Source organism: Polypterus senegalus, chromosome 10 (genome assembly GCF_016835505.1).
Source record: "Polypterus senegalus isolate Bchr_013 chromosome 10, ASM1683550v1, whole genome shotgun sequence".
NCBI classification, from domain to species: domain Eukaryota; kingdom Metazoa; phylum Chordata; class Cladistia; order Polypteriformes; family Polypteridae; genus Polypterus; species Polypterus senegalus.
The window spans coordinates 51,663,677-51,679,739 of record NC_053163.1 but is presented as its reverse complement, the minus strand read 5'-3'; the positions used below and the strand labels follow the sequence as shown (position 1 = coordinate 51,679,739).

The 16,063-nt window shown below is 40.3% G+C and overlaps 1 protein-coding gene across 3 annotated transcripts in view; it reads right to left on the bottom strand.

The window, feature by feature from the left end:
* The window catches only part of pcdh11 (protocadherin 11), a 992,866-nt gene that overhangs the window by 48,064 nt on the left and 928,739 nt on the right, over positions 1-16,063 (bottom strand). The gene's annotated exons all lie outside the window — the stretch shown is intronic.

The window sequence follows — 16,063 nt, the reverse complement described above, 5'->3', positions numbered from 1 at the left end:
GGGTATATTTGATACAAATAGACAAAGTCAGCAGCAGGGTAGAGAAAGGAAAGGGAGAGGACACACAATGTGCAATAATGAGTAGCTAAATGATTGATATAAAGGATATTCTAACTGGTGGAAATGTTTCTCTAATAGAAAGTGATGATAATTACACATGCTGACACTCAATTAATTTTACTTAAGAGTGCATGTTCTTTAATGATAAATTAAAATTATTTCAAGTAAAAGGGGATGTAAGATGGGGTTGTGTTCAGCAATGCTGCCTCACAAACTTAAAAGTTAAAATTTCATGGTTATCTGAGTATAGCCTGCACTTTATACTCCAGTTTTGCTCTCATGTCCTAAATAGTATCATACATTTATTTGTCAGCTCTAAACTGGCTTGAAGAAAACGAGTCCCTGTTTGAGGGTTGACTCCTGCTGTGCTGATGGGATAGGCTCTGGCCTTATAAACAGTAAACTGGACTATGAAGGTTTGATAGCGGATAAATAGAAACAAAGAGCAGCTTTCCAGATTTAAAGTAGTAGCACAATGCTTTCTCAAAGCAAAACACTGACTGCAAGGATGGTTAAGAGTGTCCTAAAACCCATTGAAAAAATCTAAATCAAATTTGAAATGATAGGCTATTAAACATTTAAAATAATACAATTAATGCACAGTGCCTTGTCTGACGAGGCTTTTGGTGTCAACAACAAAGCCTGTGCCTTGTATCAAGCATTCAGGCTGGTGGTGATGTAATGGTTTTGGGGGATATTTTTTGGCACGCTTTAGTACCACCTGAGCATCGTTTAAATGCCACAGCCTACCTGAGTATTGTTGCTGACTATGTCTATTCCTTAATGACAGCAGTGTACCCATCTTCTGATGGCTACTTCCAGCAGGATAATGTGCCATGTCACAAAGCTGAAATCATCTCCAACTGGTTTCTTTAACATGACAACGAGTTCACTGTACTCAAAGAGCCTCCACAATCACCAGATCTCAATCCAATTGAGCACCTTTGGGATGTGGTGCAACGGGAGATTTACATCATGGATGAATGCAGCCATTATATGATGCTATCATGTTAACATGGACCAAAATCCCTGTTTCCAGTACCTTGTTGAATCAAGCCACAAAGAATTATGGCAGTTCTAGAGGCAAAAGGGGATCCAACCTTGCACTAGCAAGGTGTACTTAATAAAGTATTTCAAAAATCATTTTTCTTTTCATGAGCAAATATTTATTTGTAGTGATGCCACATAAAAAAATATTATGTTATGTATTTTCTGTTGTCTGTCTAGTTTGCTTGTGTGAGTATTAGGATACCCAATACAGACTGTGATTTACAGTGGCACCCCAGAACGTGGGACATCCGGTTTCCTTTTTCTGGGGAATTTGCACAAACCACTACATTTTTCAAAAGGTGAGAGGACACCCATCGAGAGAAAAAAAAAATGCAGAAATGATCTAACTAAACAAATGAGCATCTGCCCGGGCCATGGCAAAAGGTTTTGTAGCTTCAAATGCCCTGTCTGTTAGGTGGAGGTCAACGATTCACTCCTGGAGCTCACAAACACCTTTTTTTTTTTACAGTGGCGCAGAATGACTGTATAACATTTTACAGGTAAAATTTCAACTGCTTGGGGTCAGTTGGCATTCCACACTAAATTCACCTCCTGTTAACAGTTGACGGGAATGTTGGATTTGTGTGTGAACTTTGGAAGGGGCTGTGGGGTGTTTTTTTTCCATTGCATATATTTTTAATTTACATGTATAGGGGTTGTTTTGGGTTGGTAGATGGGGAGGAAAAGGAATGTGGCTTTTTCTGTATATTTCTATGCCTTATAGTTGTTTGTTTTACTGTATAGATTTAATTTGTCAATTGGAGCTGAACATTTCAAAAGGGGACATATGGCAGGGTGCGGCAGGGTGCTGCAGGGTGCAATATTGGCCTATCTTGCAGGGTGCAATATTGGTCTTAAAGTCAGGAAGGTGAGCAGTAGTCATCGGCCATTTCAGCGTGTCAGGGCTGACGCATTACATATTCAGTCACATTGTCATACAAGCATCAGCCAGGAAAAATATCTAATAACTATAAACTTAAAACGGAATTACAGTATCTAACTTGACACAGTGTGGTCTGCAGCTACTATTTAAATACAGCATTTTTTTATGTAATAATTTCAGTTACATAGCTTATGGCAAAGCCACATTAACATGTAGAAATATGAAGAAACATCTGAGAAATGTAACATTTTCATTTAGAAAGGAAAACATTATGAATTATTAAACAGTGGAAACTAGAAAGACAATTTGAAAAATGTGTGCAGACACATTATGGAAAATTGAGCTTTACACGGTTGATGAACACACCACTAAATTAACCCAAGCCCCTGATACTGTGAAGCAGTAGTATTAACCACTATACCTCTATGCCACCAATTAAAATTATGAAAGGGTGAATTAAACTAAAATAAGACTTTTTATATACACATGAAGGAAGATTTGGGCATAAATGGAAGCTGGTTACAAGCATACTTTGGACAAATGTAAAACTTTTTCTCACAAAGAACTGATTATTGACTTTACATTTTCTGCTGTTGGTTCATTTGAACATAAACTGATGAAGCTATGGTCAGATTGATACATTCTTGTCAAAAGATTTTCTTATATTTTTCTGATACCATAAACTCTAAAAGCTTGAGCCACCTAATATCAGCTTTTCAAATGAATTCTAGCCCACCAATTACTTTATGTATACCAAAGATATATATATATATATATATTATTCACAAACTGACTTCTGACATGTTGACAATCATTAATCTGGTAACTATACGCATAGACTACAATCAATAATAGGGGATAGAGTGAACCCAGAAGTATTTTACAAGGCTACTTTTAATTTGTACATTCTGTAAAAGCAGGCCTGGGACCTTCTATGATATCCAACCATTCTACAGACCAGTACTACATATTCATTGTTCTAGAATGAATTTGACAGCCTTTTATTTGATTTACCCATAAATTATGACCATATAGTGTTTATGGGGGACTTTAATATACACATTGATGAGGAAACTGACACTACTAGCAAATGTTTTATTTATTTGTTAAACTTAATAGAGTTTTGGCTGATTGTCAATGGCCCAACTTATAGTCATTAACATATATTAGATCTAATATTTACTTACAATGTTGTAATTCAAAATTTAAATATAACTTCATTAAATTGTGTTATTTCTGATTACTACTTAATTATGTTTCATTTGGTTTTGCCCTTAACAGTACACTCACAGATTAAAAGGACAGTGCAACATCTAGATTGTAACTCTGCATCAAAATTTGTAGATATTTTGAGAAAGTCAGACATTAATTGAGGAAAACAATATAGATCAGCAAATTTTATAGGCTTTGGATACAGTATCTCCCATGGAAAAAAGGGAATAAAACACATTGAAATTCACCTTGGTTTAATGAGGGTACCTGAGCTTAAATTAGAATGTCAAAAATTGGAACATACATGTAGAAAAACACAGCTGCAGGTCTTCTGAATTGAATGGACAGAGAATAATAAAAAGTATAAAAAAGCTCTCTTTATAGCCTGCTCAGACTACTATTCTAGACTAATAGATAAGAACTTTAATGATCGTCATGTACTGTTTAGAGTTGTGGCTAATCTAATGCACAATAAAAGTACAAAGAAATTATAATATACTGTAAATAAAATAAAGTAAAAGTATACTAACAAAAACTACCCAAAAGCTTGTCTGAACAGGTAAGTCAGGTTGGGCTTTAAACTATTCAATCAATTGTAGCAATCTCAGTGCAGGAGGAAGACCGTTCCACAGTCTGGGAGCAGCAGATTGGAATCCACGAACCGCATGCGTCTTCAGCCTGGAGCGTGGAACAGAAAGAAGGCCTTTTTGTCTGGATCTCAGGGCTTGACTAGTGGTGTAATGGTGCAGGAGATCCATGCAGGGCTCTGTGAGTATGAGAATTTTATAATGTACTAGCCAACCCGCGGCTTACCATACGCCGCATAATTTTAATAATTTTTAGGCACAGGAGAAAATTAAAATTTGAAAAATTGGTAATGAAAAGATGCAACTCTGGAGAGGGCAACATACAATACAGCGTTTTACACGCTGCATACAGCGATTCACATTCACGACAAATTGTTTTACACGCTGCATACAGCGATTTACATCCGTGACAAACATGACTCTTCTTAGATAGTCCTGTCGCGTCCACCCTCGTTCTCCAAGCATACACACCGCCTGGTCATGTGGTACCTCTGTGTGAACCGGTCAGGCACAGAGAAGATCAGCTGCCTAGAGAGTGTCTCGACTGTTGCAGGGCCTGCATTGGTGAAGCAGGTGAGACGGTAATGAAACAGAGGCACAGGGCTTATTGGTTTTTAAAGACTGCTTCCTTCATTGGGTTTTAACCAATGCACGGAACGAACCAACACACAATCGTCCGTGTGGCGCTCAGGCGCGGAGGGTGGAACGGGAGGAGAGGAGAAGGACGTCCACTCCGCTCCCTCCGTCATGCTAGTCTGCTGATTTCTCGTTCAGTATACACTGCCTGGTCATGTGCCCACCTCCAACTCGTCACTCGAGTCGTTGTCGTCTTTGTACAGTCCAGATGCACCTGTGACTCATGTAGACTTTTCATTGTTCTGTGCGGTTTTGGCTGCCTTTCTATATATAATCCACCAAGACGGTGGTAGCGAGGTGGGAGGGGGGTGTGTACAAAGTGCAGGAGCATCTAAGACGACGCATGTTTGTCGCGGATGCGAATTGCTTTATGTAGCGTGTAAAACAGTTTGCTATGGCGCACGCAGTCGTGCGTCGTAACCGAAAACTCGTTTTTTAAAGACTGCTCACTTCATTGTGTTTTAACCTCAGTTGTAAAGGAATGTTTTAAGGATCCCATGGGATACCCCTCGCAAACAGTTTTACACGCTGCATATGGCGATTCACCTCCACGAGAAACATGCCTCTATTAACAGTCAACGTGGGTCGGAGCTGCATGTGACCTCTACGACAGACGAATATAAATGATGCCGGTTTTTCTGTGTCGTCGCGTCCAAGTTGGTGGCCGTGGCTCTGCAAGTTGTCGTCGTATCCAATGGTCTTGGAGTTGGTGGGCGTGGCTCCTTCCTGCGTGCACCATAGGTGTCTCACATGTCGGCGGCTTAGTGAATCCGGTGTGCTTTCCATGGTTGTCTTGCCTTTCCATGTGTGTCTTGCCTTAGTGAATTATATATATAGACCCTGAATTCTACTCAAAACCAATGCAAAGATAGAAGAAATGTGAGTCTACTTATGGAAGTGTGATAAAAGCGTGGCAGCTGCATTTTGAATGTTCTGAAGGCGAGTTAAACCAGATTTGCATTGACAGGTAAAAATAGAGTTATGAAAATCAATGCATGATGAGAGAAAAGCATAAATAAGCATTTCCATCTTGGCTTTAGAAACAACAGTCTGTAACTTAGATAAAATTCACAAGTGAAAAAAAACTGTTACTAAGGGGCCTCACATCGAATCAAAATTCAGGGATTGATAGAAAACAACACTTAAACTGTGTAGAGACACCTGAGAGTAGCTAGAAAGTGCCGAAAGCTTTTGCTAATTGCCATGTATAGGTAAGGATTAGCAAAAAAATTTAAGCTGTTACTGAGAATTTAGCCTTAAGTTGTTGGTTAAAAGCCATTTACTAATCTCCGACAGACAATCAATGAGAAAAAGAAACTTGTATAGTTGTTGGCTCATAAAAGAACTAATAAGCTGTATGCCATTGGCATAAAAATTATAAGAAATATTCTTAAAAGAATTAATAATATGATCTAATGGTAACATATATAATGAAAAAATAACTAACAAATGGTCATTCTTAGCTACAATGATCTACAGGCATTAGCAGTGAAGACAAGACCACAGATTTCAGTGTCACCTCACAAGCCTAACACTAAAATGGCAAGCCCTGTTTCACTTTGCACACACCATTTTAGTAATTTTAATTTGGTAACAGAACAGGAGTTCTTTAATTTCTAATATGAAACCTATTAATTGTTCTTTAGATCCAGTACCAACAAAACTAGTGAAAAACGTAATGGATGTTCTGGAAGCACTCATTCTTAGCATTATCAATAGTTCATTCCTGAATGGCGCAGTTCTGGATCACTATGTGTCAGTTATTACACAGTTATTAGACAATTCTCTAAAAAGCGAGTGCTAGATCTACATACAATTCAGATTTACTCTTTATCTTTAAATTACCAACAGTAGTAGTTGCCACTTAGCTTCAGTCTCACCTTTCACATCACAATTTATTTGAGAAATTCCAGTCTGGCTTTCACACTGGGCATAGTAGAAAATCGGCACTAACCCCTGTTGTAAACAATATTCTAATATCCTTTAATGAAGTAATTCTATGGTATTTATGTTGTTAGATTTAAAGTGGAATGTTTGACACTATTGACCATTATATTTTTTCACATAGGCTAGAAAATTACACTGGACTCTCTCTTATTTGTCAAATCAATTCCAGTATGTACAGAAATGGGCTGGCAGTACTCCATCACTATACCCAAAAAGTAAACATGTGGTGTCAGTACTGAGACCTTTACTGTTTACCTTTACTGTTTAGTGAACTTTGGAACTGTTTTGGAACATTGGATTACCTTGTGTTTTACCCAGCATTTGTTTAAAGGTACTATTAATTCTTATTTGGATTTGGTTAGTTTAGGTTTGTCCTTTCTCCCACCCTGTCTTCTTGTTATTCATTTTTCATAAAGTAGTTTCTTATTATTATTATTATTATTAAGGAACTCTGTTTTGGTAGTCCTTTGAGACAAGAGGTTTCACAATTTCCCCAATGTGAACATTTTGAACTCTTTATAATATATCAACTTTTTGAGTTTAGAGGCGAGACCTATTCAGTGGGCCTGTTAACCTTTGTATGTTTCATTGCAGCTGTAAACCATATCTTAGTTGATAATTCAATTTAGCTTTGATTTACTTCTTTGGACAGAGCAAACTGACTAAAAGTAAAGCATGTCCAAAAACAATGTCTTGTGAGACATTTTGAACAGGAGCATGCACACAACGTATTTAAGAAAAAAGTTGTCTTAATTGCAATGCCAGAAGGGTTGTAATTTACACATTTAAATATTTTAATAGATGATTCAAGTTCTTTTTGTACTATAATGTCATGATGTTTGATGGTTTTATATATCTGTTCATCAGCCTCCTTCAGTACTATCCATTTTAATATAATTTACAATAATTTAGTATGAACTACTTCCTGATAAAATTAAACCCTACAGCTGTTACTAAAGGCTATGCATTGCAGGCTACAATTAATATACGGAATGAGTGGAATTTCATTACAAAATATTGTTAAATGGTGAAATTGTTAAAAAGGCTTTAAATATGCAGTCTGATCCTTTATCTACCACAACCTATAAGGAGACTGTACTGTGTGAAATGCACTGAATAAAATAAACATTCCAGTTCTTTAGCAGTGTCCAGAGTGCTGAGATATACTATACCTTGTCACACACGCGTGATTAGGGGACCAGGGGGTGGTGAAGTGCACTAATTCTCTCTCACAATTCCTTGCAGACCATTCTCGGGAAATCCTGCCTTGTTCTGGTGTAGCAATCGACATCACTTCTGGTTCCGGTCCTGATGACATCACTTCCCTGCGAGGGTTTAAAAGCCGCCATCTTAAGATGATACTCAGTTCTGTTTTGGACTCCATTGTGTGAACATGACTTTGTTTTTGGACAGATTTTGCAGCCGGGAAATATTATACGGGTGGCTGCCCCAAACCTTCCCAATGTCCCAATTGTTACAACCTATAGTTAGCCACATCTGCTGAACACTTTGAACTATTTTTTCTCTGACACCATGTTACATGATTTCACATCTGGTGCACAAAATTACTAAAAACACTGTTAACCTGTCATGCTCATATAGATTTAACGTGTTGTTACTCATACTGTTTTCACTATTTATTAACACTAGAATTACCAGAGCCTACGAAAAAACTCGTAGATCCATCCCACCTTAAATCGCTTCTCACCTCTCCGTCAGCGTCTTTTGTCCTTTAAATGTGTTGATAAGCAACAAGCAAAAAGCAGCAAGCAGTCTACTATCACATCCCCCACTGATGCACAGTTTTCTCAGCTCAAGTCTGTTTACCTGCGTGTCAGTTGAATAGAGTGAGAAGTCATATATCGTTACTTGGAACACATGCATTTAATGTATGTTCCGTGTCTACAACGATTGTCTTGCGAGCTATTTTAAAATGACCAGGTCAAAATGATCTACGTACATTAAAAAAAATATATATATATATATATATATATATATATATATATATATATATATATATATATATATATATATATATATATATATAGATATATATATATATAAATATATATACATATGTATATATATATATATATACTAGCAAAATACCAGCTTGCAGCGAGAGTAGTGTGTTAAAGAAGTAATGAAAAAGAAAAGGAAACATTTTAATAATAACATAACAGGATTGACAATGTAATTAATTGTGTTGTCATTGTCATGAGTGTTGCTGGCATATATATACACACACACACACACATAAACATATATATACACATCATATATATATATATATATATATATATATATATATATATATATACGTACATATATACATATATACACTCACCTAAAGGATTATTAGGAACACCATACTAATACGGTGTTTGACCTCCTTTCACCTTCAGAACTGCCTTAATTCTACGTGGCATTGATTCAACAAGGTGCTGAAAGCATTCTTTAGAAATGTTGGCCCATATTGATAGGATAGCATCTTGCAGTTGATGGAGATTTGTGGGATGCACGAAGCTCCCATTCCACCACATCCCAAAGATGCTCTATTCGCTTGAGATCTGGTGACTGTGGGGGTCATTTTAGTACAGTGAACACATTGTCATGTTCAAGAAACCAGTTTGAAATGATTCGAGCTTTGTGACATGGTGCATTATCTTGCTGGAAGTAGACATCAGAGGATGGGTACATGGTGGTCATGAAGGGATGGACATGGTCAGAAACAATGCTCAGGTAGCTTGTGGCATTTAAACAATGCCCAATTGGCACTAAGGGGCCTAAAGTGTGCCAATAAAACATCCCCCACACCATTACACCACCACCAGCCTGCACAGTGGTAACAAGGCATAATGGATCAATGTTCTCATTCTGTTTACGCCAAATTCTGACTCTACCATTTGAATGTCTCAACAGAAATCGAGACTCATCAGACCAGGCAACATTTTTCCAGTCTTCAACTGTCCAATTTTGGTGAGCTCATGCAAATTGTAGCCTCTTTTTCCTATTCGTAGTGGAGATGAGTGGTACCCGGTGGGGTCTTCTGCTGTTGTAGCCCATCCACCTCAAGGTTGTGTGTGTTGTGGCTTCACAAATGCTTTTCTGCATACCTCGGTTGTAACGAGTGGTTATTTCAGTCAAAGTTGCTCTTCTATCAGCTTGAATCAGTTGGCCCATTCTCCTCTGACCTCTAGCATCAGCAAGGCATTTTCGCCCACAGGACTGACGCATACTGGATGCTTTTCCCTTTTCACACCATTCTTTGTAAACCCTAGAAATGGTTGTGCGTGAAAATCCCAGTAATTGAGCAGATTGTGAAATACTCAGAGTGGCCCGTCTGGCACCAACAACCATGCCACGCTCAGAATTGCTTAAATCACCTTTCTTTCTCATTCTGACATTCAGTTTGGAGTTCAAGAGATTGTCTTGACCAGGACCACACCCATAAATACATTGAAGCAACTGCCATGTGATTGTTTGATTAGATAATTGCATTAATGAGAAATTGAACAGGTGTTCCTAATAATCCTTTAGGTGAGTGTACATATTGTCACGCTTGGGTCACAGATTTGCACAGAGACACAGAAGGTCGTAGAAAAAAAAGAAGGATTTTTATTCAGACACCGCAAACACATGAGCTTAAACGTGCTCCATGACAAGTCAGAGATGACAGTTCCGCTAGGCGCAGAGAGAGATAAAAGCAAACAATCAATTCCAAAACTGACAGGCGCTGCGCAAGGCTTATAAGTCGGCGGAGTACCGCGCAAGGCTTGTATTACGCATTATAGTGCAAGGATAAGGAGCAATGTGTAGTCAGTGTTTCAGGGTTTGTGGTTTTCCCAGGGGCGTCTGTCTCTATTTGGGGTGCGATCAGCCCTCCAGCTCACACCCTCCCCCTCAGCTTTATTCACATTCCTGTGAATCAAACGACTCTCTGTACTAGGTTCATTTAGTCGTGATAACATGTCTGCGTTGACATGTTCAGAACCTGGTCGGTGCTTTACTGTGAAACTGTAATGTTGTAAATCCAGAAACCATCTCATTAGACGAGAGTTTGTATCTTTCTGTCGGTACAACCACTGAAGTGGAGCATGATCAGTTACCAAAGTAAAGTTTCGTCCCCACAAGTAATAGCGAAGCGCTTCCACAACCCACCTAATTGCCAAGCATTCTTTCTCAATTGTTGAATAATTACATTCCCTAGGAAGTAATTTCCTACTCAAATATGTGATTGGATGTTCTTCTCCATCAAAAATTTGTGACAGGACTGCGCCCACACCAAATGCACTTGCGTCTGTTTGCAAGATAAAATCTTTTGTGAAATCCGGGTTCCTTAGAACCGGGTAAGAAGACAATGCTTTTTTTAAATCTTTGAAAGAACGTTCGCAATTTTCTGTCCACAAGATAGGTCGTTTTTTTCTGCCTCTAGTAAATTCTGTAAGAGGAGCGGCTCTATGTGCAAAATTTGGAATGAATTTTCTGTAGTAACCAGCGAGTCCCAGAAAGGCGTGTACTTGTTTCTGTGTCCCAGGTCTCGGATAAGCAAGCATTTCTTCTATTTTCCTTAATTGTCGCCTAAGTAAACCCTTGCCCATAGAATAGCCTAAGTAATGAGTCTCGGACATGCCTAGTTTACATTTCTACAGCCGAAGAGTTGGCCTTTTTCAGCACAATCATTTCTGGATATCGTGTAGCATAATCAACCAACACCAGCAAATATTGGTACCCATCTTTAGTCTTAGGTAATGGTCCCACAATATCTAATCCCACACGCTGAAAGGGAACTTCCAATATGGGCATAGGACAAAGGGGAGCCCGAGGAGGCTTATAAGCAGAGACGATCTGGCAGTCTGGACATGAAGTACAAAATCGTTCAACATCTTTTCCCATATTAAGCCAATAAAATCATTTTGATAACCGGTCTCTAGTTTTGTCGGCACCGAGGTGCCCCCCCAAGATGTGTGAATGTGCCAGATGCAAAACAGTTTCCCTATGTGCTCCAGGTACCACCAGTTGTTCAATAAATTCCCCCTCCAAATGATCTGAGATCACTCTGAAAAGGCAACAGTCCTTTTCTATAAAGTGTGGTGTTTTCACACCCCCGGAATTACGCTCTTGGTAATAAGAGTCATTACCAGGGCGAGCCTGTTTAAATGCATATTCTAATGAGCTATCAGTATGCTGCAAACGCACAAAATCTGATTGTTCGTTAATGCTCGGTTTGTGTTCGGAGGCGTTTGCAATCTGGGAAGATGTAGAAGGACCAGCCCATTCTGGAAGATTGTCGGGGGTGACCTCCTCTGTCTGGCTGGAGAGATCGGGTTCAATATCTAAGTTGGGCTCTAGATTTTCCCTGGCCGCTACCAGTTCTTCGTCTTGGTTTTCTTCTTCTTCTCCCCCCCTAAGTTCATTAGTGGACTGGACTACTGGTCCCTTACATTTATTAATCAGTTTCGGAAAAAGGGCATTTCTCCGTCCTATGAGTAATGGCCAAGGGCACGAGTCCGAAATGGCAGACCAAACCTTAAAGTGGCGACTCCAATAAGTTAAAGGAAGAAGTAAAGTCTGATAATCTTTAACATCACCATGTACACAGCGTATTTTTACAGTCTCACAGTCTCTAAAGCATTGTTCATTAAGACAGTCTCGTCTCACAATACAAAGGTCACTTCCCGAGTCTAACAATGCTGAGATTTCTCTGTCCCCAATTTCACGGGATCAAAAGCCATCTTTTCCATCCGGATATGTAATAGTTGAGCAACAAATCTCGGCCAGTCAAATCTCCATTGAATGAGCTGGAGACAAGCGACATTCTCTTGCCAAATGGCCGAGCTGATCACATCGGAAACATCTACGATCGGCTCCGTTTCGAAATATCCTCTGCGACGTCTCGTCGACGTGCTCTGTAGTGTCCACGGTCTCTTCGACCCGCTGTTGCCGCTGTCTCCCCAGAAACAGGCGTCCCATCTACGACTGGATTTCATTAGATTTTCAGGTCCTGCAGCTTGTCGATCGAAGCGATGAGAATGTCCTGGACGTTCGTTCACAGGTTGCGAAGCAGCACGAAATCCACCGCTCTTTCCCCAAGCGGACTGTGAACCCTCTAATCGTCTGGACATAATCGTTAATGATTTAATATCATGGCGTAGAAATTCATCTCGAAGAACTTCAGGTATGCCGGCCAGTAATATATTCACGCCAACTGTTTCCATCACGTCTCCTTCAAACCAACAGTGCACTTTATGTATCAAATCTTGAATTTGCGCACAGATTGGGTCATCCATGTTTAGTTTCCAGTCTTTAAGTGCATATGTTTTAGACTTCTGAAATAAGTCTTCGGCGGCATCCATCTGTGCAACCACTTCTGGTACCACTTTTCATGCTTGGGTCACAGATTTGCACAGAGACACAGAAGGTCGTAGAAAAAACGAAGGATTTTTATTCAGACACCGCAAACACATGAGCTTAAACGTGCTCCATGACAAGTCAGAGATGACAGTTCCGCTAGGAGCAGAGAGAGATAAAAGCAAACAATCAATTCCAAACTGACAGGCGCTGCAAGGCTTATAAGTCGGCGGAGTACCGCGCGAGGCTTGTATTACGCATTATAGTGCAAGGATAAGGAGCAATGTGTAGTCAGTGTTTCAGGGTTTGTGGTTTTCCCAGGGGCGTCTGTCTCAATTTGGGGTGCGATCAGCCCTCCAGCTCACAATATACACATATAGACATATATATATATATATATACATATACATATACTGCTCAAAAGAATTAAAGGAACACTTTTTAATCAGAATATAGCATAAAGTCAATGAAACTTATGGGATATTAATCTGGTCAGTTAAGTAGCAGAGGGGGTTGTTAATCAGTTTCAGCTGCTGTGGTGTTAATGAAATTAACAACAGATGCACTAGAGGGGCAACAATGAGATGACCCCCAAAACAGGAATGGTTTAACAGGTGGAGGCCACTGACATTTTTCCCTCCTCATCTTTTCTGACTGTTTCTTCACTAGTTTTGCATTTGGCTACAGTCAGTGTCACTACTGTTAGCATGAGGCGATACCTGGACCCTACAGAGGTTGCACAGGTAGTCCAACTTCTCCAGGATGGCACATCAATACGTGTCATTGCCAGAAGGTTTGCTGTGTCTCCCTGCACAGTCTCAAGGGCATGGAGGAGATTCTAGGAGACAAGCAGTTACTCTAGGAGAGCTGGAGAGGGCCATAGAAGGTCCATAACCCATCAGCAGGACCAGTATCTGCTCCTTTGGGCAAGGAGGAACAGGTTGAGCACTGCCAGAGCCCTACAAAATGACCTCCAGCAGGCCACTGGTGTGAATGTCTCTGACCAAACAACCAGAAAGACTTCATGAGGGTGACCCAAGGGCCCCATGTCCTCTAATGGGCCCTGAGCTCACTGCCCAGCAGCATGCAGCTCGATTGGCATTCGCCATAGAATACCAGAATTGGCAGATGCACCACTGGTGCCCTGTGCTTTACAGATGAGAGCAGGTTCACCCTGAGCACGTGACAGAAGTGAAAGGGTCTGGAGAAGCCATGGAGAACATTATGCTGCCTGTAACATCATTCAGCATGAACAGTTTGGTGGTGGGTTAATGATTGTCTGGGGAGGCATATGCATGGAGGGTCACACAGACCGCTACAGGCTTGACAAAGGCACCTTGGCTGCCATTAGGTATCAGGATGAAATCCTTGGACCCATTGTCAGACCCTATGCTGGTACAGTGGCTCCTGGTGCACGACAATTCCTGGCCTCATGTGGTGAGAGTATGCAGGCAGTTCCTGGAAGATGAAGGAATTGATACCATTGACTGGCCACCACACTTTCCTGACCTAAATCCAATAGAACACCTCTGGGACATTATGTTTTGGTCCATCCAATGCCACCAGGTTGCACCTCAGACTGTCCAGGAACTCAGTGATGCCCTGGTCGATATCTGGGAGGTGATCTCCCACAACACCATCTGTCGTCTCATTAGGAGAATGCACTGATGTTGTCAGGCATGTATACAAGAACACAGGGGCCATACAAAGTGCTGCGTACAATTTTGAGTTGCTGCAATTCAATTTTGGCAAAATGGACTAGCCTGTCACATAATGTTTTCACTCTGATTTTTGGGGCGTCTTTGAATTCAGGGCTCTGTAGGTTGATCATTTTCATTTCCATGAAACGATGTGGCATCCTTTCGTTCCTAACACATTACCCAGTCTATATCAGTATAGATATCCAGGAGGATTTCTTTTTCCCATTGAGATCTGATGTGTTTTCAAAGTGTTCCTTTAATTTTTGAGCAGTTTATATATATATATATATATATATATATATATACATACACTCGCCTAAAGGATTATTAGGAACACCATACTAATACGGTGTTTGACCCCCTTTCACCTTCAGAACTGCCTTAATGCTACGAGGCATTGATTCAACAAGGTGCTGAAAGCATTCTTTAGAAATGTTGGCCCATATTGATAGGATAGCATCTTGCAGTTGATGGAGATTTGTGGGATGCACATCCAGGGCACGAAGCTCCCGTTCCACCACATCCCAAAGATGCTCTATTGGGTTGAGATCTGGTGACTGTGGGGGCCATTTTAGTACAGTGAACTCATTGTCATGTTCAAGAAACCAATTTGAAATGATTTGAGCTTTGTGACATTGTGCATTATCCTGCTGGAAGTAGCCATCAGAGGATGGGTACATGGTGGTCATGAAGGGATGGACATGGTCAGAAACAATGCTCAGGTAGCCCGTGGCATTTAAACGATGCCCAATTGGCACTAAGGGGCCTAAAGGGTGCCAAGAAAACATCCCTCACACCATTACACCACCACCACCAGCCCGCACAGTGGTAACAAGGCATGATGGATCCATGTTCTCATTCTGTTTACGCTAAATTCTGACTCTACCATTTGAATGTCTCAACAGAAATCGAGACTTTTCAGACCAGGCAACATTTTTCCAGTCTTCAACTGTCCAATTTTGGTGAGCTCGTGCAAATTGTAGCCTCTTTTTCCTATTTGTAGTGGAGATGAGAGGTACCCGGTGGGGTCTTCTGCTGTTGTAGCCCATCTGCCTCAAGGTTGTGCGTGTTGTGGCTTCACAAATGCTTTGCTGCATACCTCGGTTGTAACGAGTGGTTATTTCAGTCAAAGTTGCTCTTCTATCATCTTGAATCAGTCGGCCCATTCTCCTCTGACCTCTAGCATCAACAAGGCATTTTCGCCCACAGGACTGCCGCATACTGGATGTTTTTTCTTTTTCACACCATTCTTTGTAAACCCTAGAAATGGTTGTGCGTGAAAATTCCAGTAACTGAGCAGATTGCGAAATACTCAGACCGGCCCGTCTGGCACCAACAACCATGCCACGCTCAAAATTGCTTAAATCACCTTTCTTTCCCATTCTGACATTCAGTTTGGAGTTCAGAAGATTGTCTTGACCAGGACCACACCCCTAAATGCACTGAAGCAACTGCCATGTGATTGGTTGATTAGATACAGTAATCCCTCGCTATATCGCGCTTTGACTTTCGCGGTTTCACTCTATCGCGGATTTTAAATGTAAGCACATCTAAACATATATCACAGATTTTTAAGCTGGTTACGCTTTCTGCGGACAATGGGTCTTTAATTTAGGTTACATGCTTCCTCAGTTTGA